At 35.9% G+C, this 27,349-nt stretch overlaps 1 protein-coding gene across 3 annotated transcripts in view; it reads right to left on the reverse strand.

Moving 5' to 3' along the window:
- Positions 1 to 27,349, reverse strand: part of IFNE (interferon epsilon) — a 107,983-nt gene that overhangs the window by 69,310 nt on the left and 11,324 nt on the right. The window contains exon 2 of one of the 3 annotated variants that reach the window (XR_012094800.1): positions 9,037 to 9,091. The exons of 1 other annotated variant lie outside the window; for it this stretch is intronic. The gene's annotated coding sequence lies outside the window, so the exon portion shown is untranslated. Of the gene's footprint in view, positions 1 to 6,389; positions 6,500 to 9,036; positions 9,092 to 27,349 lie in introns of those variants that run through there. One more of the 3 variants, XR_012094797.1, reaches the window with a different exon arrangement.

The raw sequence follows: 27,349 nt of genomic DNA on the forward strand, positions 1-27,349 counted from the left end.
AGGTGCCTCAAAGACTATACTTATATTCCAATTCAAGTGCCATGGCTCTAAAAACAATGATCTATATGGTTCTTTTAGTATGGTCTTCAGAGAAAATTTAAGTATCAGACTTAGTACTTTAAAGACACTACCTGCTTCTTTTGGTCAAACATTAATTACTACCTACACCATCTGTGTGTTTTGCCAGACTTGGACATGAAGGACTTTGAATTAGTTCTAAAAATAAAAATTAAAATACCTGTTATAGCTGAGGACATTCAAAACGCTATACAAATGACTCCCAAACAGGTTTCAAGAAGAGTTCCACAGATATTCTGCTTAATTAATGTGATATATAACAAAGTAATTAAGAGCAGAGACATAAAAATAGGAAAGACTTGGGTTGAAGTCCCAGTACTACACCATTTATTAGCTGTCTGACCCCTTTAATCTCACTAGGCCAGTTTTCTTGTCTGTAAAATAAGAACAATCATGGCGCCTAGATGGGAGGGTTATTTGAAGCTTATCTGCGGTAATATAAGTAAAGCACGGAACCCAGGAAATGATCAACAGAAAGAGCTATAATTGTTATCACTGCTTTAACAATCAGAAGAGTTGGATGCATTTTATTTTAATATTTACTTTTGAACAAAAGATTTGGACGAAGCTGACACCCAGGCAGTTTTAGAAAACAGTTTTGTGTTAGTTCTAGTTAATATTTTCGATGTGTTCTGAAATCAAAGTAGACGATAATCAATTATGTGGCTCTGTTTATATTTTAATATTTTATTTCCATTTATATTTTAATATTTCCAGTAAAAGTTATGTTTATAGCTTAGCTAGTAGAACTAACACATAGTAACACCTGCCCATTATTCTGAAATATGTAGTCTTATCATTTCTGTTTCAATAAATTTCGAAAAACAAAAAGGCCACCAATACTTACAATTAGCAAAATGAACTCTATCTTCAAAAGGAAGATTTACTTTTCAAATAAATCTGTTTTTTAAATTATTCTTAACTGGACTATAATTAGCTCTCCATTTTTGTTTGTTTCCTTTTGACAGTGTTAATTTACAAAAGAAAATGTAGAACGTTAGCTTTGACCAATTGATAAATACATTTATTTTAAAAGGAAGTTGAATCTTTAAAATGTTTTGATCTTCTTTGTCAGTTCATAAGATTTATGGCTATTTTTCCAGAATTTGAAAATCTCTTAGCAGCAAAAATAAAAATTATATTAAAGATTTATTCTTCAAAAAACAATCTAGTTGGGTAGTCTTTTATATCTCTTTCCATTACCTTTCCATATAGTATTCTTTTGTCTACAAAAATATTTTCAGTCATTTCTGGGTATTGAAAGACAATATCTTTTGGCTCATATTATTTAATACTTAATAACATTAATATGTCATTAAATTTTTCCTCATATAAAAACTAGAAATTTGTTTCCAGAGATTAAAAAGTTATGATAAAATTCTAATTATTTGATTATTAGAAGCAATTAGAAAACTACTTAACACATATCAGTCCAGGTATTAACCTGTAATTTTTACTTTGAATTACAATTCAAACTACTGTTTTTCATGACCTCCATTTAATTTGCATAAACATATTCATTTGAAAAGTGAATTAATGTTGCAGTTTTCATTCTGTTATATCATCCTAATCCCAAATCCAAAAGCATAAAAAGCAATCTAAAATTGTATCATTATTAACGTGCTAGGAAACATTCAGCAATGTTATAAAATTATCAAAGTCTGGCTGCAAAAAAGCTCAGGTTTGTGTGTTTGTTTTCAAATCTAATCTACCTCACCTATAAAAAGGAAATGAGTTTGGGTCATGGCACAGAATATGAAAAGAAAATGTCAAGTGACAATATTACCAGTTAGTTACTTGAAAACCCACTCTAGTTAAAAGCTACTTAAATCCTAATTTTAAAAGCTTCATTTACTTTATGTGGATTTTACTTCACAGAACTCACACTTTTAATGCTTTAGTCCACTGCTTCTTATATGAAATTTTTTATTTAGGTAATGAAGTTGAGATAATCAGTAAAAGGTTTGATCAGTGAGGTTTAAAGAAGCAAAAAATTACCAAAACTCCCCAGGATTATCATTCAATAATGACTTTATAACTGGAATTTCTACTCCAACATGTGCCATAATTCAAAAATCTCAAGTTATTTTAGATAGAAAGATCTCACCAATTTGACTTTTGGGGAAATCAATCCTTTGCTTGTATTCGAGCCCTGGACTCTAAAAGAGTTTCACCTCACATACTAGAAGCCTCAGGAGCAGGACTTTCTGAGACAATTTCTTTGTCTTATTTTATACATATCCAATTTACTAATGCGGCCCGAGCCCACCTGAAATTTGGCAGAGATGAGACGTCAGTTGTCAGATTACACTGGTGTTTAGATGCAGTTCATTTTCCTTTCCTGCTACCCTCCTCAGAATCAAAATTACCTCTAAGCAAAGAACCTAGATTTAAAATACAAAGACGAAAACCAAAAGAGAATTACCTAAGGAGAAGTGAAAGAACTTTTCTGTAACCATTGCTATGCCTTCTCGGTCACTTTAATATCTGCCATTTTATTGTACTTTTGCCCTCTTCCAAATAGTAGAAGCACTCTATAGAAGTAAAACAAAAAAGAGAACTACAATGCAAATTCTTAACAATTCAAAATAAGTGAAAAACTTAGTAGATTCTTGAGCCACACTCCCCTACATGCTACCTACCCTGGAGGACTTACAATCAAATCATACTTTATTTTTTTCTAATTAGGCTGAAAGTAGTATGAATAAGGCTACTGCCTATACACAAATGGCACTAATTTTCCCATTTGGGTCTAAGTCTTTTAACTTCAACTGTTATGCCCCTGGCAAGGAAGTAAAGCTGAATTGGACAAGACTAAAACATTTCGTGGGTTTGATTTGCTGCGGATCATGGATCATGAAGTTGGCTTTATAAATGGCAGAGAAGGGGACTCCCTTTACTAGTGCTAACTCACAGGAATCAATGTAAAAGAGCTGTGGGGAATTAAGATTCAGAACTTCTTTACTGGCTCTGATTCATATGGACACAGGCTTATCAGGCAGAACTATGATCAACCTATGTAGCAGGTTTTATTAAGTTTCTCTATACAATCTTTCATCGCTCAGTAGTCGATCCTTTATCAGAGGCAGCACAATCACAGAAATGGAAACTGGGCCTCAAACTGCTAAGCATAAATGTTTCCAAGGCCAATAAAAACAGCATTTCTCCCCTGCTAAAAGTATAATTTTTATTAATATAATTATTGTTTTACTTAAATAATCAGTGCTATTTGGACATTGCTCTTAAACGGAAATTACTTAATCAATTTTTTGTAGCACATTTAATTTAGAAATTGGCTTCTAAATTAATACTGACTAGCTTGGAAGCTGGTATTTAGACAAAATAGAGTAAGTTTTGTATTCCATAAAGCCATAAGTAAGGATTTTCAAATGAGATTTACGTTTTCTGTTGTCTGCTGTATTTTAGTACAACCAACAACTACATCTTGGCAAAAAAAAATTCAATTACACAATAAAGCAGAAACTTCTAGGAAGTGTGAAAGTAAGTTTTGTTCTCAGACTCTTTTTACTCCCCTCCCTATTGCAAACCAGCACACATATATACAATCGATTTTTCCCCTTCATCTAGACTCTTCCCAAAATTATTTTAATAATTTCCTGGACTGCCCTCTCACATAAGATGTGGAGGAAAAAATCCACATCATTTCTACTTCAATAAATTTTGCAAAACAAAAAGGCCACCAATACTTACAATTAGCATAATACAGTAAGCACTTATATTGTACAAATAAAATAACTGACTGACTCTCTAAACACTTAATTGTATTTTAAAAGATTACATAGTTAAGAAGTCCTCAGTGAAACTACAGTTTATAACACAAAGATCAAATTTCGCTGTTTCTTAGTTAAGATTGACCTACCCTAGGTTCAACAAAAGCTGTTTTTTTCTTCCTCACTTCCATAAACATTCCTGAATTACTTGGGAGATTATTTCTAAGGAAATAGTTGTGAAATCAAGAAGCTGTTCAAGCATAAGTATCAATTCTCTTGCTAATTCATTTTATGATTAAAAGAACTACCAAAAACATTACTCTCTAAGAATCCTATCATTATATGTATTTTACAGTGTCTTCAAAAGGCCATTTTATGTTAAAGCTGGATTTCATTCCTCAAATGTTAATAATCTTGGATTGCATCTCTTGCTTTTTTACAGTTAAAATTTGTTTAGAGACCCCACAATGTTTATATGCCAAAGCTACCTACACACACACAATGAAGAAAAAATTTTGGCAATTATATGAAAAATTTAATGATATCTGTCATTAAATGTCAATGTTTCAAGTAAAACACTTCTTACAAAAACCTGTTACTGAAGAAAAGAATTGTTAAAGTACATGAATTAAAGTATTTTTAATTATCCCAAATAGGTACCAACCAAATTTAACTATAGCTTAGTTTTTTAAGCAAACCAAGATGACTATTTTTTTTAATCTGCTAAAAACATGGTATGCAGAAAAACTCTATTTTATTCCGTTCAATACTCTTCACTTGAGGATATGAAATTTGTAAGTATGCAATCTCCTTGAAACTGCAAAAATATAATACACAATTTTATACTACCTTCTAATTTTACTTCCTCAAGCATTTGTTATAGGTTCTATAATAGCTATCTAGCTATTACACTGTACATAAAAGGGATCCTCCAATTTATTTCCACTTCTAAAAAGATACTTAAATACAGAATAAAGCATTTCATACCTCCCTTCTCATTTAAAATTCCAAAAAGGGCCAACAATCCACATTATAGGTCAAACACGTTGCCTCTGTTATACACTTTTCAGAATTTCTAAGACTGATAAATTATAAAAATTCGTCCAGTAATTCCGTATTTTATTAAAGACCCTGATTTCTCTCCACATTTAGCAATCATCTAAGCAATATTCACATGTACAATAAAGTAGTAATATGGTATAAACAGAAAATAAACACTCCAAGCTGATAATTCCATAACGTCGAACAATTCTATTAAAACAAACACAAATCAAAATTTTCCATTTTAGGGCCCAAAATTCAACTTGAAACATTTTTTACATGCTAAGATTAAAGCAGCTGCCCAATTTTCAGGAAGCTCTGTCTCAAGGAAAAAAAAGAGAAAGGAGGAACTATAGTTCTTTGGGTGACTTAAATCACTGCCTTTTTAAATTTTTTGCCTTAAAATCAAGATAAAGTTCTCACCTAAAGATTAACCTCTGAAGACAATGAAAAATAACCAGGATTGGACTTTAAAAAATAACTTAAAAGTCAGCCCCCCATACAAAACTAGACAACAAATAAACCTAGACTTAACTGTCATTTTCAAATCCAATTTTTACCTGAATTGGTAAAAATTTATTTAAAACAAAATGCGAAATACAACAGTGTTTCAATTTTGGCCCAGGAGAGAAACACTTTAATGCAGAGGTAATAAACTCCAGCGAATAAATAAGATCATTTTCCTAATTTCACTTCAAAGCTGCCAGGATTTCAATAAGGAAGTTCAAAGGCCCGATTCCAGAAACTGGACGTCCCCGGAAAGTGAGGGGCGTCTGGCCACAGCCTCAATTCCAAATCAGATATAGCTCTTGAGCTGTCATTCTTAGTCCTATTACCACTAATGCAAGGTCAAAAACGGTCCTGTAAGGTGTCAATTAAGGGGTCACTTTTGCCTAGGGTTTCCTTAACTTCTCTCCTAGCAAAGCCGCGCTAAGTGAACATTTCCGCTGTGTTTTTTTAACGACTGCCATTGTCTCGGTAGAGAATCGGAGGCTCTTTTAGAAGTACTGTTGGAAAAATCAGGATTTTACAAAACATTTTCTCAGCTGCACAGGGCAAAAACAAACTTTAATCCTACTAGCAATGGGTCTAAACCACAAGCCTAATTTCTCTTATTTCTTAAGAAGGGGAAGCTGAGTTAAGTTTTAAAGTGCCAGTAATTTTAGGTGGTAAAATAAGCTCAACTCAAACATCGCTGTCTGAAAGCGCTCTCCGCCAACACGCTCATAGACACACACAACTCCTTCCTCGCGGTTTAGGGACAGAGAGCGGACCTGTGACTTCGGACATCGGGCCAGGATCAATACCTGAGATTTGGGCAAGACGAGGCGGCGGTTCCGCAAAGAGCCAAGCGCGGCTGGCGCTCCGGGATGCGCCGGACCTCGCCGCAGCATCCTCGTTTGGGCCCCGCGGGCGCCGGCGGTCCTCGGACCCGGGCGCCGACTCCGTGTGCCCAGGCCCCGAAGCCTCCTCAACTCCGTGAGGGACGCGTCCCCGGCCCGGTCCGCGCGCAGCGGGACCAGTGCTCTCCCAGCTTACCTGAGGGTCCGAGTAGGAGGGCAGAAGCGCCGCCCAGCCTCGCCCAAGCGCACACGCAGGGGCCGCTTCCCGCTCCCCGAACCCCAGACCAGGCGGCTCTCAGAACACCGCCTCCCAGGTCTGGCCCGGGACCAGGCGGTCCCCCAGCCGGCTCCGGCGCCGCGGCCGGGGACGCGCGTCTTTTCTCTCCAGGCGCCGGACGTGGAACCTGCGCGCCCCTGGCTGCGCTCCAAGTTATGCGCAGGTCGCAGCTGCTCACGAAGCTCCTCCTGGGAGGCCGCTCCAGTCCCTGAGCCCCGGCCCCCAAGAGAGGCGCGCGGGAGTGGACGTTCCCGCACCTTCGCCCCATCCACACCTGCCGCCGCCCGGGCAGCCAGCGCCGTGGCTCCGCCCCGGCTCCGCCCCTCGCCGCCCCCGGCTCCCGCTCCAGCCGCCCGCCGCCGCCGAGACCGCTGCGGAAAGCAGGGGGAGGGAAGAGGCGCCTGGACTGGTCTGTGGGAGCGGCCGTGCTGACCCTCCTCCCTTGGGCCCAGACGGGACCCAGGTTCTCCACCGCAACGCAGCTCCTGAGTGACGGAATTTTGTGGGGGAAGCGGCGGCCGCTACGCTCGCTTTTGGCACAATAGCCCTTTGCGGGTGGGAGCTTCTTGCAGTCAGAGCTAAGGGAGAGGGAGTCCACACGCAAGAGCCAGAGCTCACCCTTCTACTCTCCGAATGCAAACTTAGCAAATTGAACAGCGGAAGTACCTCCTTGGTCGGACCCCTGCTCTTCTAGGGGTCTTCTAGAAACGTGGCGACTATTATACGCCCCGTGGTATAACTGGCATTTGGAAAATGGGGGTGTTATTCCATTTGGAGTGGCCTCTCCTATCCTCAACTCTCCCTGTGCTTCGACGCCTCGCTCAGATGCCATCTCCACCAAGAAATTTTTCCAGGTACCCACCTGCGCCCGGATTTGATTTCGCCCTCTTTTGGACAGCCAGGGTGCTCTGAACTTTTCCACTGCCCCTTCCCGTGTATGAGAGCGCCTTGTGAAATGCATGGACCATCGTTAGTTATTTTTATTGTACTGTGTGGTTTCGTATTCAGTGCTGTAGTATACAAGCAGAGATATTTATGCTTTCACAATACTTTTCACTTATGTTTGAATTCCTTAAACATTAAGAGTATAGTAAGTTGCCCATCTCTGGAAGTAAATACTGAGGGGTACATGGCAGGGTAATCCGACCAGATGACCTAGCCAGAAGTTCTAGCTGTCCTATTCAACTATGTCCTCTGCAAGCCCAACATGGTAGCCTTTCACCTGGATTTGAAGGGGAAAAATTGTATTTCTCTTTGTGAATGTAATTAAATTTTGGCAAAAGTCAGTCTAGTTACCACCAAAAATTACTCTACGAGTTGGAGGGCGGGGATGGGAGCGTTGAAACAAAGTTAATAGTGGTATTTTTTTGATGATGAAGTAAATATATCTCTACGTAAATAGTCATTTGTTCGACCAAAACGAAAAATATTCATCAAATATTCCCTAATAAGTTGGTACTCATTTCCTTAGCCACTTTAGAAAACACAAATCGAATATAATTGATTATATAAATTGTATTTGCATGAAGATTTGAACCCAAGGACTATAAGAAAGATTCAAATTTAAAATTTTCTGCGTAAGATACGGTTAAATAAAATGTTTGTATAGTATTTCCTATACCTAAGGGTACGTTTTGAGTTGAGAGGTCAGTAGTGTTTAATGGTTAATAGTGTTAAGTAAACAACAGCTACGAATCACTACAGTTAGCTTAGAACAAGTTGAGTTTATGAAATACATTTTAAAGAACTGAGAAATCTCAAACCATATGACTACCTTGACCAAGAAATAAAGAAACGAAATTAAACAGATTCTTGCTATTAAAATTTCTGAAAATTTTGAAAAATGAATTTTTAAAATGAACATAGTGTTTTTAAAAAGCAAATATTTTACAAATCATGAAAAATGTACCTTAAGATGTAAAAGAGTAAACCTCAGAGCTAAGGGCTTTTTTAAAATGTAGTTAGTGAAACCTATTCATAGAAAACTTAAAAGCATTATTTGAAGTGAAAAAAATTACTGCAAATTTATTAGGGAAAGTATAGTATCGTTGAACTCAAATAGCTATTTTAAACATCATAATTCTGTGAGTAACAAGAAGAAGAAAAAAAAAAGCTTTCCTTATATGTGAGTCCCACTAGGCAAGACTTTGTCCAAAGTCCAACAGAAAAAAATATTGAATAAACAAGCATAAGCATCTCATTTGTGGAACATATTTTTAAGCTTTTATACAGAAGCCGAAAATAATATTATAGAAAAGATTATACAATTGCATAGCCAAAATTATATATCATAATATGAATAGCAAAGAACCAAAGAAGGGATAATTCACCTCAAATAGTAAATAGACAAACAAAAACTGTCTTAAGCCTATAGTATCTTTTAGACTTCAGTTGAGGCAAGCAAGCTGTTTGGCCCAAGACAAATATACATAATATCACAGTAAACCCAGAGCTAATAGAATACAGCCATAAAAAGCCCACATTGCAAACACACAGGCATCTGTAGCTAAACTATCAAAGGGGCTTGCCCAGGATACTTCACATGCAACTTGTTGTTCCATCTTACTTCATCATAATGGCAGCATCGTCTTGAATGTGAGAATTTCCTCCTCAACCTTTACCTGCAAGTAAAAGATGAACCACCACTCATTTTCTAGTTGTACCCTAAAATGAATAAATAAGTCAAAGTTTCTACCAGCATTTAAATTATTTCTAAATATATTGCTTACAAAGCTTAATTTATTATTTTAGTGATTAATAATTTCTGTACTATAAAACTTGTTCTGTATTAGTTATCACATCTTTATACATCCACTGGCAATCAAGGACTTTCAGAAGAGAGTGGAATACAACCTTTATTTTATTTAAAGTTTAAATGTATGTATTTAAGATATATATATGTGTGTGTGCATATGCATACACACACAAAGTACAGGACAAATGGGAATAGAAACGCCAAAACAATCTTTTTCCAAAATAAACATTTATAATAATTATAAAATAAATTATTAGCAGAAAGTATACAAAATGTGCTTTCCATTTCATTTTTAGTTTACTTATTTAGGAATGTTTTTGCATATAAGCAAACCCAAATTCTGGTGATTATTATTAGTATTATTTTTGAACAATGAAGTGGTGCAAGAAGCATGGGAAAGAATTTCTTAGCCGTCTCTGGCATTTTTTGGTTTTAAGTTCTAATAAGCTTTTATGTGGAGGTCAGCAGATAATTTCAGTTTAAGTGATTTAACTCTGATGACATTGACAAATATTTTAATGTCTTCTTTATAGTAGACATGTTATAGAAAAACTTTATATATAAAAAGTTTATATAGAGAAAACTTGCTAAAAAGTATTTTGTAGTTCTTTATATAGAAAAACATGCTAAAAAGACAACACAATAAATATCTATGCAAATCTTATTATCTGTTCAATCTAGAAGGTGGGTGTATAAATATCTGGCATCATTTTGAAATGTTTCATAATTAAGAATAAAAGTTGAAATAAGAATATATAACAATGGTAAATGAAATATTGAAATTATTTAAAAATTACTTGTGATTCCCCATTTATCCTTATACAACCTTTAGCACTTCAAAACATTTAAATGGATTATCTTCCATTTGTAGGCTTTTTTTTTTTTTTGTAGCTACAATCTCATGCCTGCTACTTTTGAATAATAGAGTTCTCACTGTGAAGAGAGAGGTGAGAAGGAAGCATTTTTGGTACATGTAGAAAGGTGAAAATTATTATTTCCAGAAGAGACAGTGTCATGCTTTTCCAAATAAATATTGTAGGTAAAACCGGAACAAGTTGAAAATGTTACAGGCCATTCATTGTATCTTTATTCCACACTAAGTTTAGAATGTTACTTTCCCTGGTAGTATTATTTTCTTTAAACATTTAGTCAGAAACACACATTTTATTTCACCTAACTTCCATAAAGTAGAAATAGGAGAAGAAATATTTAAATTATTGAAAAAACTGAATATGAAAATATGAACCATATTCGGTTTTATTCCTGGTATGATTTTTTATAAGAACATTTAGAGAAAGCCATAGTTTTCCCTTAAAAATGAAATGACATAGTATTGGATTGTACAGTTGTCTTTAGGTATACATAGATTTATTGAATGCTAAATCAGTTTCCAGAATTTTTCAACCTTGCCCATTCAGCCCTCATTTTAGGAACTGTCATGAAGCTTGTCTTATTTGAAAATACAATCGACAACACTAGCTGCCTTAAAAAAAAAAAAGAAAAATCCCTCATGAGTTGTTAACATACAGAAAGTTAATCTCTGGCTCAGAAATAAGTCTTTCTTATCAATGGCCTTGTTCATCTTTGAATCATCCATATTTTGAAGAATCAAAGGATTTCAGAGGTCTCTATGAGAGAGAGTGGTGGTTCTCAACTCCAACACACTAGGATGATATGGATATATCTACATGGGCTTCCAAACAATTATTAGGTTTTGATAGTACAATGTTTAGTTCTTGCTAGCTCTGATTTTATCTCTTTCTCCTCTCTTGAAAGAAAGTGAAAGCAATGCTTTTTAACAACCCCTTAAGTTTGCTCTAATGTAAAGAGATAAATTATTCATACTCGTTACTTGTAACCCACCTTACAATTTATAGAGATGCACAAAATGTTAAGTAGATAGAGAACTATTTAATACCAACCCCCCATCACTGTTAGTTTTTTTCTAAGGAAAAAAGTCAGTTTACTCCCTCTTACCTATCAACCTGGTGATGGCTTCCTTATTGTGTGGGTTTAGGCTTTAGCTGAGTGGTGAGATGGGGTACGGAAAGGATCTATCTGACAGGAATCTGGGAGGGGCTGCTCTAAAGTGCTTTGTGATAGAGGTATAGAATTGAACCTACTACTAGGGTCTTACTGCTCAGTAGGTATACTCCATAGAGGATCAGCATCAGCAAGACCATTTAAAATGCAAAATTCTAGATGACACCCCAGACCTAATAAATCAGAATCTGCGTTTTAAGAAGAGAGACAGAGAGAGAAAGGACTTAGAGAAAACAAAAGGTAAAGAAAACATTGGTCTTTCTCAAAGTTAACAGGTCAGTTACTGAAGAGTTCTGAATAGCACCCTAAATTCCAACCATCCATTCTTTACTCAAAATTGGACTTATTCCTTCAAGGAATGCATTTATTAGATAAAAAGAGAAAAGTAAAGAAATGATGGACTCTGTTTTGACACATTTTGAACAACAGCCAGGTACTTCCATCAGGAAAAGAAAGCACTAGGGTGTCCTGCTTAAAGTAAAGGACTCTTGTCATTAGGCTAGCACACTAAATTAGAATGCAATAGTGTTATTTTAGAGTGGTACAAGACGTGTCAGTCATCCTCTTTCTGGCATTTTAGTGAGTGCCGTGGAAAATGTATTCAGGCTTTGGAATGAAGTGCATCTCATTTTTACTCTCCTCTCTGACACCTTCATTAAATTTCCAAAATCTTTGTCCCTCAGTTTGCATACCAGTAAAAACAGTAAAAATATTGTAATGTATACCTCATGTGGTACTGTAAAAATTAAAATAATATTTATAAATTGGCTAGTAGGGTGGAGGGGAGAGAGAGAGAGAGACAGAGAGACAGAGAGAGAGAGAGAGAAAGAGAGAGAGAGAGAGAGAGAAACACCAGTTCCATTTCCCTTCCTTTGTAATGGCATTGCTGCACACCTAGTGTGTTCAGTATAGAACACATCAAAGACCGTCAAATGTCTCTGGGCTGTTGGTTTTAAGGCTGAAAAAGCCAGCAATGCTTGGAACCACATCAAGGATTCCCATCCATTCCCACTCCCCATCCGATGAATGACTAGTTAAAATGCCATGCCCCTGCGCATGTTGGATACAAGAAAAAACAAGTTTACAGCCAAGGGAAACTGGCATACTTTTTAAATCCCTGTCCAGCTGTGGAAAGAGAGCTAAAATCTAAGCAGATGTCCAATTGAGACCCTAATTGTGAATGTGTACGTGTGTGTGTGTTAAAGAAAAAAATGGAGATTATCTTTATGGCCACTACTCACCTTCCATGAAACTATCTGAAATGAGAACTGGCAGTCATAAGGGAGACATGTTGATATATCCAATATACTGAGGTAGGAGGCACTTGTGTAGCTAGGATGAGTGAGAGGTCCTTTCTCCCTGCTGGGTTGTTTGTTTGTTTGTTTGTTTGCAGTAAATCTCTTGTGCCTGATACTTGCACAGATATATTCTTACAGGGAGACTTTCTCCATGGGGAAGTTTTCCCAGACATAGCCCTCACCCCCCTCCTCCCATGCTCAGTTGCTTTGTCTCCTGTTTTCCCATAATTAAAAAAACAAAACAAGACAACTCTGTAATATCCTTTGCATTGCATTTCCTCTGGTAGCCTTTCAGTGGCAAGCACTGTGCTTTATTTTTCTTTGTTTTGTCAGCCTGACCCATTTCTGAACACATGGCAGGTCCTCGATAAATGCAGAAATGAATACTCTGATCCAACATTTGCATTTATCAGACTTGGTATCCCACATAAGGTGTTCCATGAAAGAAAAAATTGAGAGAGATAAAGAGATGTTCAAGAAATCTTGGGCTTAAAAAAGTTAAACTAGTTTTTAAAACTAGTGATTCCTCAGACCCATTAATAGGCCAACATGCATTGTATTTTTCAAACATTTTTGACCATCAAAACCCACTCCCACATTTTTTAGAGCGTAGCAGGGCACAGTTTGCAAAACACAGCCCTAGTACAAACGAAAGCAGTCCAAACATTCAGCAATGGTTCTTTAATACTTTCTAAATTACAGAGTGTAATACCATTTTGACAAAACGGAAATCTCCGTGTAACCAAAAGATTCACAATACTAGATTTTTAACAGCATTTAATTCAATGGAATCCCAGTACCATGAAATAATTTAGACACTCCCTGGTAGTATATTGTACCAGAATTTCACCTGGGTTGGATAAGAATCTGACTGATGTTATTTTATCCCAAATAAGCCAACACAAAGGGCAAAAGAAGGGAAATATTTGGCATAATATTTTTTCAGACAATGGTATCAGCATAGTAAACTCAGTAATTACAACTCTGGTTCTAGACAGGTACCCTATACTTTTCAAAAAGCTTTATCTAGCATTCTGGGAAGATGGTTTGGACAATGGATAGCAAATGAGAAAAGTGATGAATCAAATTCCTGCAGGTGGTGATCTTTTTTACCAGGTTTTCCTCCTGCTGCTTTTCTACCTTCCCTACCTCTCCTGCCTTCCCTCTGTTTTCACTTCTCCTCTTATACTCTTCAGACCACTACTTTTCCCCACTTTTGTTACATCAGGACTAGTGGATAATGCTAAACTAACTCTCATTATAGTAAAGATAATATTAAAATTATATCACAGCTAGAATGGTACAGATACTGGTCACCTAGAGCTGAAGTCAGCCAGAACTCTTGAGTGAGGTCTAGAAAACCCCCTGATCTGTCAGAAGATAACCTATTCATTGCTGACTCAAGGAACAGGAGTGTCCCAAGTAAGGGGCCAGGGAGGTAAGAGGGGCACTGGAGGGACTGTGGGGCAGTAGCTGTTTACACAGAACTATATCAATACAGATATATAACAATACATACAGAGCAGTCCCAATATTTTACAAACGTGGTCATACCAGTGCATGCCAGATGTATGTTACCCTTAGATTCAATAACATTTGCTAAATCCCTCCCATGTGCCTGGCATTATGCTAGGCCCTGAAGACAGGTCGAAGAGCAAGGTTTTTATCCTAGTATCAAATAAATTCTCTAAATTATTCAACATTAGGTGATCAAGAGGTAAATCAAGATGCAGTTGTGATTTTTTTTCTGTTTATCTAACTTAAACATCAACCCTAGTCTGTAATTAGGTTTTAGGCAATGGATAAAAAGGAAAAGCAAGGGGAAGAGAGGTTAAACTTCAGAATGAAAGTAAAAGAAAACCTTGCTTAGGACAAGCAGAAGTGCTGTGACATCATTGGAATGTTTTGACCCCTCTTTGTCTTTTGAAGGCATTTTCTCACTTTCAGAACCATCTTTGCTCAACACTCTCTTAGCATGTTTTTATTGAATATTTAATTTACATAACCATTAAAATCATGGGAAAATTGTTTCTTGAACTCGTCTTTAATTTAAAAAGGAGAATAATAATAGAGGAGAGTTTCTTTCCTATTCAGGGTATTAAAAAATAATGAATTTGCATCCTGTTTGTTTTGAAGTAATGAAAACAGTTATTGCTTATACAAAACTTGGCTATTTGAAAATTTATTTTCATCACCTGAAATATACTTTGAAACTCAACCCACATCACTCTGGAAGGTTTCAAAAGGAAAGGCTCATCACTGAGTTTCTTCTTCCAGGCAGGGTTCAAGCTCCATTCACATGTAAACCTCACAAAAATAAGTTGGAATCATAATCTCCATTTTAATGAGGAAACTGAGGTTCAGCTAAGTTAGGTAGCTGACAAAGATGACACATGGCATGTGGCAAGATCAGCACTTGACTCCAGCTCATAAGGCTCTAAGTTAAGGAACTACTAAGCAATTTTTCCCAACAAATTAATTGCATTTCCTTAAAGTCTCTTACATCACCATGTAAAGTACCATCTCACCTAACTGCTAACTGAAAAATTCACCAGAAAAAGAAAATTGACATTCAATACACAAATAACCAGTTTTCTATGTAACTATTAGGATAAAAGCCACCATTCACCTGAGTATGTTTTAAAGTTGAAACAGAAACTAATATACATAAAACAAATGTCAAAGCTTCTTTAAAACGCTAGTATAATCCATTGTATATTGTATTTCTAAAATCAAAATAAACTTTTATTGTCTAATGTGGATTCAAAGCAATCGAGTCTTTTTCACCCAAAACAATACAATGTGCAAACTTAACACAAGGCTACTTTGCTTGCTCAAGTGTCTCTTAAGAATCAGTACTAAATTTATAGATATACTCATATGCATACACTCATCGGTTAAAAAGTGGACTCTTTGCCAAGCAGGCTTATTCTCTTTCCTCCCCGATATTGTTTCTTCAGTCTTTTCCCCTTCCCTGCAGATCGCTTTGGACAATATCCTTAAATATGATGAGAGCTTGACATGTGAAAATAAAAACAGGATATAAAAAACAGAAAATGAAAACTTTTATGAGAACGAACAAAGATAAAGATAAAAAAGTGTGTACATTAATGTGTTAATATACAGTTTGTATAGCAGTCATAAAGCTTGCACTCTGGCATAAAAAGATAGATGTAAGAAGATAATGGGAGCAAACAGTAGGAACAGCAAGACAATTGAAATTTATAAAATAACAAAGGGTAGAGATTTGTTCTCTGAATCCTAGAATCCATGAAATTATAAAGAACAACAGAAAAAGCTACTTGTGGGTAAAATCAGGAATGAATATACAAGTGTGATAATAATTATAATATGTAAAATTTATCAGTTTTCAAAGAAAAATTTATGTTAAGCATACTTTAACTCTTCTAAAATGTCAAATGCCATAGGGGTGTCATTTTGAAAATTGAATATCTTGGTACCATACATGGGCATAAGTGCTTATTAATGAGTTCCAGTTAACAGAATACTGAATAAATGCACTTTTACTGAACACTATGCAAACCAGCATTTATTATGGTTTTTAAGATACATGGGAATATGTTTTTCTTTGTACATAAGGTTGTAAACTCTTGAAAGCTTAAAGACTGCAGTAAGTGCAGCCTGGAAAATCAGATAAATTCAGAAGTAATTTAGTTTGATTCTTAAAATGAGCTGTAATGGAACTTAGAGATATTTGGGGGAGATTTCTGGCTTTAAGAATAGCAACAGAGGGAACACTAAAAGAAGCAAAGCACAAGGCTGATAGTATCCACTAGTTTCTAACATTTCTTATTTTCTTGTAATTAAGCTCTCAAGATTTATGTATAGTAATCTGATTACGTATAAATACCCATCATGCTTCCAAAGTATTTTAGGAGAAAACTGGATATATATTCATTAAGTTAATTGCATTTCTAGAGGAATAATTTTTCTGTCTTAGTCCATATTAACATTTGTGAGGAAAAAGGATGAGAGTTTTTGAAATGAAATCTATCTTCTAACCAAATTAATTTTAGTTTTCTCATTTTACATGCATCTGAGCAATAAAAATATGAAAGAAATTATTGAAACATAATGAAAGTTTATTTTTATTTTTAAAAAATATCTTGGAATTAATATGTTAAAGCTTTGCTCAGACTAGGTTAAATCACTGATTTGATATTAGCCCACCAATTCTTAACACATTCTTCACTTGTTAAGATATTGCTCTTTCTGGCATTTAAGAGAAGTATGCCTTGCTAAATTAATATGACATCAATCTTTTTCTCCACTGGTGTACAACTTCTGGTTTTCTAAGTGCCTTCTCAGAAATGTGCTCTTTTCATACTTTGCTTTGTCAGATTATTTTAAACAAATTCTTTTAAGATACATTTACAGTACAAGTTCAACATTAAAGAGCTTTAAGGGGGAATCGCAGAAAACTGGAGATGGAATGGGCCCAAGCAGGCTATCTAAAGGCCAAACTCTTGCCAAAATAAATTACCTCTGTAGAGAACAATGTCATTTTCCTCTATTTCTTTTTATATTTAATTTTTAAGAAATTATCCTGAATTCTAATAGAGCTCACAATTGGGATGTCTTTTTCATTTTCTTATCTGCTTTTCAGATAACTTTTAGTAAGTATAATCAAAATATTACTTCACATTTATTCTTCATGCATACATTCTTCCTGTGTTTTTGGAGAAATAAACCTTTTACTGATATGATATGAAATGAGCAAATAAGAGGATTGCTTAGCTTTTCAATGACAAAGTAAGAGAATGGAAGAAAACCCAAGAAGTGGACTGAGAAATAGAAAGGCAAATCTGTTTAAATAGTATTGCATTTCACATTATGTTGTTCAGTGTTTATCTCTTTACCACTGCTAACACTCAAGCCACCCTCCCACCTCCGCCAAAAAAATATCAGGAATGTAAAATATTTTCCTTTAGAAAACCAGAATTTAAAAGACAGAAACAAGTACAGTACTGCCAGCAACAAGGGGTGAGATTGTTCTTGTAGGAACATGAGAAGTGGTCAGGACCAGAGGAATGAACTTTGTTTAGAGCCATACATAAAGTAAAAGGCAAAGGAGATGATAATAAAAAGAAACATCATTGAAAGTGGAATGGAGGAGACTAGGAGAGTGGTGTTCAATTGGCAGATCACATAGAACCCCAGAGATGAAAACAATTCATTAGTAATTCATTACTCACTAGGTATCTAATATGTATCCTGCCTTCTACTAAACAGTGGCTAAGAATACAAAAATGCAAGCTAGGACCCCACAATGACTCTGCTTCTAGGTGGGGAACACACTTAACTAGGTAAACAACGGTTAATGATATTCTCTTTTGTGTTAAAGATCTTAAGAACAAAAGGAGTGGAGTGGAGTGAGCAAAGAAGACTGGCAACCTTTGCTAGAAGGTTAGGTTCCTATTCGGCTTTGCCCCCAGACACCTCTTTCTGTCACCGGTGATAATACTCCCTTAGCATTTGGGCCTGTGTCATAGCAGAAAGTGATTTCTCTGGAATAACTCTGATTTTAGAAAGTGATTTCAAGGACAAAAATCAGTGTAAGCTTACAGCACAATAGATTGATAGCTGTTACCAAATTCCCTTTGTAATTTTTAAATAGCTTTTCTCTTTATTCACTGTAGCAGGAGAAAATACAGAGAGAGATGCCCTGAATATAAAAATATACCATGGTACAAAACTATTTGCTAACAAATTTGGTTTACTTAACTATGGAAGCAAGTCAGGAAAATTGAACTGAAAGAAATCATGGAAATGATTTTATCTAACCTCATTTTACAGATGAAGAAATAAAGTCTAATGAGGTATAACAACTTATAGTCACATAACTAATTACTGATAAAACCCCATGTCTACAGACTCCATGTTCTTACCTTTACACCTTACTGTTTCTCCTTGCAGTATTTTCCTACTTAAAATGACACTTTACATATTAATAACCTACACATTTGGAAATTTCGGGTTATGTTATAGTAGAAAGTGCTTAAATTGGAGCTAATCAGCCCTGAACTAGAATCCTGTTCCGCTCAGCTACTAATTAGCTATAGAACTTTGACAAGTTGATTATTCATTCTCAACTTGCACTTATGATAGCACTTACTATATCTCAGCTACTTTTTTAAGTGCTGGGAAAGTAGTAAACAAAAACTTACATTTTTGTTAAGCGACAATGACGTACATGTAAATATTTATTTACTGTGTCAAGTGTTATACATCTAGGAAGAAAAAGTTGGATGAGGGGGTTAGAGAATGACAAAGGTATTAGGAAAATTCTCTATGATAATAATAGCTAATATTTATAGAGTTCTCAGTATATCCTAAGTGCGTTACATATAATTGCCTTTAAATCCTCACATTATGCTATGAAGTAGGTCCTATTAATATCTCCCCTTTAACAGATGAGAAAACGAATGCCCTTGGGGGTTAAGTAACTTACCCAAGATTATCCAGCTAGTAAGCAATAGAGCCAGTAGGTCCGGCTCCAGAGTGTCCTCTAAGCACTATTTGATGCTTCTTTTTTACTTAAAATGGGTAGCAGTGGAGCAGAGGGTTCTCCGAATTGCAGTTTCCCTGCCCATAACAGGCTCACTTGAGAATTGTGAGATGAAATATATATTTAAAACGTAGCTCTGTGTCTGTCACAAAGTAGATTATATAAGTCAGAATTCTTTGGCTATAATTTACAGAAACCTAACTGAAGATATCCTAATAAAAAATTTAAAAATGTACTGTTTGTTGTAGGCAAATTGCATGGGCAGGAGTAGAGTGAACCTCAGAAATAACTAAGGCCAAGGACTCCTCGAATGGAGACTTCCTCTCTCTCTCTTTATCTCTGTCTGTATGTTGCCTTTATTCTTTCCTACTATAGAATGACTTTCTCCTTGTGATGGAAAGTATGGTTGCAGACTGCAGATTTACATTCTTTCAGATTTTAACAGCTAATTAACGAGCCCTCACTGTAGTTAAGAACTTTACCCTGACTACCTGTACTCATTCTCAAAAGTAATCCTCACAACAACTCCATGCAGTTGGTACATCTGTTATGTCCATTTTCAGATGAGGAAATTGAGACACAGACATGTAAATAGTTTATCCAAAGCCACCAACTAAAAAGGGTCACAAATGTAGGTAGTCTGTTCTAGGGATAGTACCCTTAAGTCAATATATTCTGCTTGGTCTGAGTTTTAAAATTAAATGAACTAAATTAAATTAAGGGAAGAAACACAGTTTGGATGTACTGGGGACAGAATTTATACCACCAGCTCCAGCCAGGCCATTCTTGGGAGCTAAAACCTTTGATTGACACCCTGTGGGCTATACTTGACCTGTCTCGTGTTCTCTGCACATCCTATGTCGCCCACTCTAGAACTCTTCAATCTCTGTATTTGCCTTCTCTCTTCATTTTTTGGTACCTCTGCTGGACCCCTGCTTAATGCATGAATCATCCTTTCTACCTTTGAGGCTAGTACTTAAATCATTTTTTCTACCCTTGAAGTTAGTGCTTAAATCAGGAATTGGATGAAGCTTCTTATGTACTATCATTCAATATGTATAAAAGAAGTGAACAGTGTAGGTAACAGGAACCAATTTCCTAAGATGGAAGGAAAGGAAGATAGCATGTGACAGTTCTAAACCTCTAGTGAAGGCATCTGGGGATGGAAGGGACCAGCTAAATCCAAAGAGTTGGGTCATTTATTTCCAGAAAGTCTTTGAGGCTTGCACAATTTTAGTCTTTCTGCTTCCCTCTTGATGTCACTTCATCTTAAATTGCCTTTAATTTTTCATTTGCTGAAAACGTGGACAGTAGTCCACTTTAGCGAAGTAATTTTGCAACAGCATGACCAAAAACGTTTGAAGATGAGTGTTGGGAAGAAAGAGAAATAATTGATTTTTATAGGAATTCTGCAGAATTGGAGGCCATATGTATAATTGGAAAGCTCCCCTTTACTTTGTGATGGCTAGACAGTTCAAATTTAGAATTCTTCATTACTCTTCCAGTAAATCTAATAGTCTGTAACACTAAATTTGGTTTTCCTCATAAAATAAACTGTCAAAATTATTTTATGGCAGTCATAAATATGAATGCAATAAATGGAAAAATTTTTAAATTGATGACCAAATATATAATTCAATACATTCTAACTCTTCTAATGATGATCAATAATATAGACTCTCACATCTTGTTGTCTGTGACACACCTGTAAAGCAAAAACAGACCAGGCAAGTGGCTATCCACGTGATAGCATACAGGCTCTGAGTTCCTTAGGGGTAGAAATGTTGTGTTACCCATTTTTATATTCTCAGTGATGGTCATCATGTCTGTCACATAGTAGCTTGTTCAATACAGCTTGTTGAATGACTTGCTTCTGCTGAGATACAGTAAGGAAATAAGAGAGTAAGGGGAGGATGGTCCAAGTTCAAAGAAACTGAATTGATGAATGGGTGAAAAGGCAAGGCTAGAAAGTGGTAGAAAATGAGACTTGAGGTTCATAGGCTAAAGAGGTTAGGAGAGCTGAGTAAGCCAAGGTGGCATTTATGGAGTGCATGAAAACCTTGGCTTAGATGGGACAAAAAGATTCCTCCTCTGCAGAGCCTGGATAGTGGCTGCTGGGTTAGAGGAGACCCATGCAAAGGGGCTGGACACTAGCTTAAGAGCTTAAGACAGTAAGTTGTTTGTTTGGATGTTTATTTTCACCAGCCCTAGGCAGGTGGATTTAAAATAACTTCATAAAAAGGATCATATGACAACATAAAAAAGAATTTGGAAAAAGAATGTATGAAGTCACTGATCCCAATTCTCCATTCTCATTACTCCTGTATACTGATCAGCTGCAGGATCAGTCTTTAGCCTGGAGCCAGTTCCCATCATGATAACTATCATAGTGATGTTGATGACAATAATGATGACAACGATAATGCTGACAACAGCTAACACTTATTGAGCACATATAGTAGGCCTGATGCTCTTCAATGTCATTTAATTTCATATTATTTCATTTAATTTTTTTCAAAAACTCTGTGAGATAAATACTAATTAATATTTCTATTTTACATAGAAGAACACTAAGGCACAAAGAGATTAACTTGCCCAAGGTTGCACAGCTAGTAAGTGGAGAATTTGGGCAGTCTGATTAAAGAGCCTATGATTTTAATCTTTATGCTATGATTTTTCATTTAAGCTCAGACCCAGGTAGAGTTTAAGAGTAGTGTTTGCTATTTGAGTTCCCAGACTGCATGTGGTAAGTCCTGGGCAGGTACCCATCCCATTTTTCTCTGCTTCCAAATCCATCCTGCATTTGCTTTGTCTGTAGAAGTAAGTTTTCTTAAATCCCTTTCATCACTATCATGATGAACTTATTTCAACAATTGTAAAAAAGAAAAAAAACTAATGGAAAATTGGGGACATATGAGAAATCTAAATACCAGCTGGGTATGACATGATAAGAAACTTGTTAATTTTCTTAGGAGTGAATTGTAAGAAAATGTCTTCAGATTTTAGAGATCCATACTATAGAATTTAAGGACTGAGGTAATGCTATCTGGATCTTACTTTAAAACAATTGAGCAAAGAGATAGTAACTGAAGGAAATATGGTAAAATTATCATTATTAAGGCTAGTGATCAATATGTGGGGCTTTATTATAATATTCTGTCTACTTTGAAATAGACTTGAAATTTTTAATAACAAAGTTAAAGTAAATGTAATATTATGTGTTTCGTAATTCTGATACTATCATACTTTCCCAAAATTGTGTGTGTGTGTGTGAGAGAAAGAGAGACAGGGTCTTGCTTTGTTGCCCAGGCTGGAGTACAGTGGCATGATTACTGCTCACTGAAGCCTTGACCTCCCGGGCTCCAGCAGTCCTCTTACTTCAGCCTTCCAAGTAGCTGGGACTACAGGCACATGCCACAATATCAGGCTAATTTTTGTTCTTTTTTGTAGATTTGTGGTATCCCTATGTTGCCTAGGCTGGTCTCAAACTCCTGGACCCAGGTGATCCTCCCACCTCGGCCTTTCCAAATTCTTACAGCAGAAAAGAGTATACGGTTGATATGAACCATTCTCTGAACATCATTTGTTTAACAAGAAGTGTGAAGAGTATTTATTTGTCCATAGCAGCAGATGACAATGTTTTATGCTGAACTACAGTGGACAGATGATGTGCAAATATCTGAAACTCTCAAATATATAACTGGCTCTGCCTATTAGAAACTTGTAGATTTGAAGTAAGCAACCTACCCGCTCTAGGCTTTTTCTGGGAAAAGGGCTATAATTGGATCTACTTCCAGGCTATTGTTAGGATTTAGGACATAATGCATACAAATCACTTGGCTCATTGCCTGAAACATAGTGAGAACCCAATAAACATCATAGCACCCCAAAAATATAAATATCTTTTAGCAGCAGTCAAAAATAAAACATTTGTGTTCTACCTCACAAGGAGTTTCCACACTGTAGCTGGGAAACAAATCACCCCTTAATAAGGTTAAACTATACAGTATAGCTCAGTTTTCATCTTTCATGTCTCAAACAGAAACATCATGTGGATCTTTCACTCAAACGAAATGGAAGTTGTTTTTCTTTCCACAACAATATGAATTCCCTTGATTAGACAGTAAGAAGGTCATTGGACAATTTCTGAACTGTGAATAAGCAAATACAAAGAGAAGGAAAAAAGCTGGGTTTGTTGATCAGGCATTGCTCATTCCAGACTGATGACACAACTTTTGGTTAAGGATAGTGAAGATAGAGAAAGCAGTTGCACTGACATTTCAACACATTCCTTTAGCCACGGTCATTAACGCCTAAACTTCTGGATTCAGGGAACTGCCCTGTCTCTGCTGAGGACATTCATTTCAAAGGTGTGCCTTTAAGTGAACTGAAAAGGACCCTAAAGAGAAAGGCTGCCTTTCATGTCTCCTCTCTCTCTCTCTTCAGTGAATCTGGACTCAGGGCTTTCATCTTCTCATCGCCCAGCTTACGTCCTCTTTTGTTTTGTAGTGCCCTGTTAGGTTGCTTTGTTTGGGTTTCTCTGGGAGACCTGCCAACCCTAGCCTCAGAGAAGGTTCGAAATGATGAGATCAAATGTTTTGAGACAGTGTTACATTGCCTTTTTTTCCCAAGCTTTTCTTTGTTTAGCTCTATGCCTCCTGTTGTCTTAAATCTTCTCTTCCTTATGTAGTGCCTCTATAGCCAAAGAGATTGCTAAGTCACAGAATCATGTACTTTGACGTAATTTTTTGAGAGTAATGAAACTCAACTACCCAACAGAAAAATCCCCTTTTATGATAACTCCAACCCATGCTTATGCTCAAATATGACTTGCACACACTTCATACAGGGGAGTACCTTACAGCAATACTAGTTTTTAAATGTAGTTTTTAGAACGTTCTTCCTTACGATTTTAGAACTGTAATTAATCTTTTTTTTCTTTTTTTTCTTCTTTTTTTTTTTTTTTTTTTTTTGAGACGGAGTCTCGCTCTGTCGCCCAGGCTGGAGTGCAGTGGCGCGATCTCAGCTCACTGCAAGCTCAGCCTCCTGGGTTCACGCCATTCTCCTGCTTCAGCCTCCCGAGTAGCTGGGACTACAGGCGCCTGCCACCACGCCTGGGTAACCCCGTCTCTACTAAAAAATAGAACTGTAATTAATTTTAATTCTAGTTAATGGAGTTAAACAGAAGGAATCATATCCCCCCCCCCCCACCTGTTTTCTCTTTTTCAGATTTAGAATCTCATTTTCTAAACATTATGTAGAAATTAAGATGTGGAAGGGGAGGGTGATCACAAAAACTTACAGACAGGCTTTACAGAAATCATTCCTTCATTCAAAAAATAATTCAAAGTATGAACCAGGGGATTCTAAGTTTTGAAGTGAGGAGTAACTTGATCTATTGAAGGAATTGAAACAAGAACTGTGTGACTAGACTTTTGAGTCAGGGAGGGTCTTCCCAGGTGAGGCTGGGTTTTATAGACTTACTGACATTTTTCCAAAAATAATTTTAAAAAGGGAAGAATTTTAAGCAGCAACGTCATAGGGTTTCAAGACATTTTGCTATTATGGCTACCCTCTTCTGGACGGACTGTTGTTATTCATCATCCTGTTTCAGGTGCACAGTGCTAACCATACTATCCAGACAGGGTCTGGTGAGTTCAGAGTAGGCTGAGCCATCACCTCCTTTGTTCTGGACATTAGATTGATGCGTCCTAATAATATATTTACTTGGATGGTCACTTTGTCATTCTTTGTTGTATTGGATAGATCTGGTGGTCAACTAAAATCAGTACCTGATTTGGGGTGGATTTTTGACACTAGATATGCTATACAGAAGCTGGACCACAAAGGAAACTCATGTCAACTTGAGATGCCCAGGATTAAGTTCCTCTTCTCTTTCTGCATCTAATTGAGCCTATATGATGAGAGAGTTTTGCTTTTGTTCTGGTTTTTCTCTTTTCTTCTATATATTTTTTTTAATGATGAAAGCAAACATGGAAAATACAGAAAAAGTGAAACAAGTAGAAATAATAATTGAAATAAGCATAGATAACCGTTGTTATCACTGCTATTGACATCTTTCACTAAGTATCATTTTCTGTGGTTGAGATCATACTATCATGTAGTTTTATACAGCCTGTTTTATAACTATTATTATTAGGTCACACAAATTTATTTTCCAGCATATTAAACGGTTTTCAAATGTGCTTCTTATTTGAGGACATTAAGTTTCCTGGTTTTTTACTTTGTAAAATAATATTTTCAAAGAATACCTTTATATTTAAATAGTTACTTGCATTTCAAAGTATTTCCTTAGATTAGAACTCTAGAAACATATTTAAAGCTTCTTTGATACATATTTATAAACTGCTTTACAAAACTTGTTGGCTAATTTACACTTCTCCCTGTATTGTGCATTATAAAAAATAAAATAAAAAATTAATCTTGCTGCTTAATTGGAGAAAATATAATTGCATTATTTTCTTCACTTTTGTTTTTAATTGTTAGTGATGTTAAAGATTTTACAATGTTTATTAAGCCATTTCTCTTTCTTTTTTGTTAACTGTCAGTTCTCATCTTTCTTATGCATGATGGTCTTACTGATTTTCTTCTAAATGTGTATAATCCTTTTGTATATAAATATTTTAATCCTCATTTTGTCATAACTCTTATAAATAAGTATTTATCCCAATCTACTTGGAATTTTAATATTGTTTTTGATTTTAAAAAATTACAAATAAGTCTTAAAAATTCAGCTTATTGTACACATACCATTTGACTGCTACTGTAATGAAAAATAAAGAGGTTTCTTTGCCTGATTTACTTTCTCTTTCAGTTTGACCTGAGCTTAAAAACAAAAGTAGAAAAGAAAAAAGTTTTCATGGGTTTTGCCTTAAATAAATCTTACATAATTCCTCTTAAATGCATTTTCTGTAATAAAAAGGGCTTACAAATGTAATTGGAGGTATGAGTTGGGGCCTGCAAAGGCTGAATTCCAAGACTTGTTTTAATATTGTGCGTGTGTGTGTGTGTGTGTGTGTGTGTGTGTGTCTATTTTGTTAAATGGAATCTGGAGAGGGAAATTAATAAGATTCACATAATTCTTTCTTCTCTGGTGCATGATAACTTCTCTGCCACTGCCAAATAATGTTAACTTGTTATAACGTTTGTTTAAATTCTATTCTTAAACAAATTCTCTTTAGCAAGGACTTTGGGACCAAACAGTCCTGAACCACCTGTAAAGTGGGAATAATTATGCTCTCCTTGAAGTGCTTTTGTCCAACGAATCACAAAGCAAAGGTAAAGTACTGAGCCGGTACTGGCACACAGAAGACACGTAATGCCAGACTCTACTCTACCTCACCCTCCTGTGTCAGTCCATAAAAGACTCTGTAACAGTTCCTGAGAAATAACATGTGTGCACCTGAATGCTAGCATCCTACATTGGTGTTAACCTCAGTAGCATGCCAGACTGATATCTGAATGGAAAAAATAAATAAATATAATGACTGAATTTTTATATCATTCATTTATCCAATGAATATTCTCAAGAATCAAATGTATGACTGGTATTGTGAAAGACACTGATCATACAGAGAAGTTTAAATCTTTCTTCCTGCATTGATAAAGCAGTACTGGAACCCTTTGAGTAAACACTCAGAATTATGTGTCCATCTAATTTTACTACTAGGTTTAGCTTCGCATGCTGTGCTGCTCCAATACTACATTTCCCTGGAAACAAGGAATAATCACATTTAGCACTGAGGTATGGGTGAAATAAACTCTACAAATGTACTATGTAATGATCCAGTAGATTCGGAGAAAATAATGTATTTACTGAGCCAACAAAGTGTAGACACAAGGGTTCTTACAACACACCGTGGTACCGTTAAATGACGAAGAAATGGTATATGTATGATGCTGATGAAATGTTTCAAAAAAGAACATTCAAATAACAAGAGTAAGCCATTTGTTCCTGAAGGAATTGCTAATTCAGCTCTCTCAAACTAGGCAGTTTACTGACCACTTAACTCTACAGAATATTCCAGTTTCTTGAAGCAAAACTGCTTCTAATAGTAAGTAAAATGAACCTTTATAAATTTGCTTTAATGGTCTTATAATTCACATTTTTTCTGGTACAGTTGTATTTTATTTTTCAAATGTGTAATTTTAAAACTTTGCAGAACTAAGAAATTTGATTTTGGAGAAGAGTGGCAAAAGAGAAAATTATCTCTCACCTACTTGATTTGTTTTA

This window comes from Chlorocebus sabaeus, chromosome 12 (genome assembly GCF_047675955.1).
Source record: "Chlorocebus sabaeus isolate Y175 chromosome 12, mChlSab1.0.hap1, whole genome shotgun sequence".
NCBI classification, from domain to species: Eukaryota; Metazoa; Chordata; class Mammalia; order Primates; family Cercopithecidae; genus Chlorocebus; species Chlorocebus sabaeus.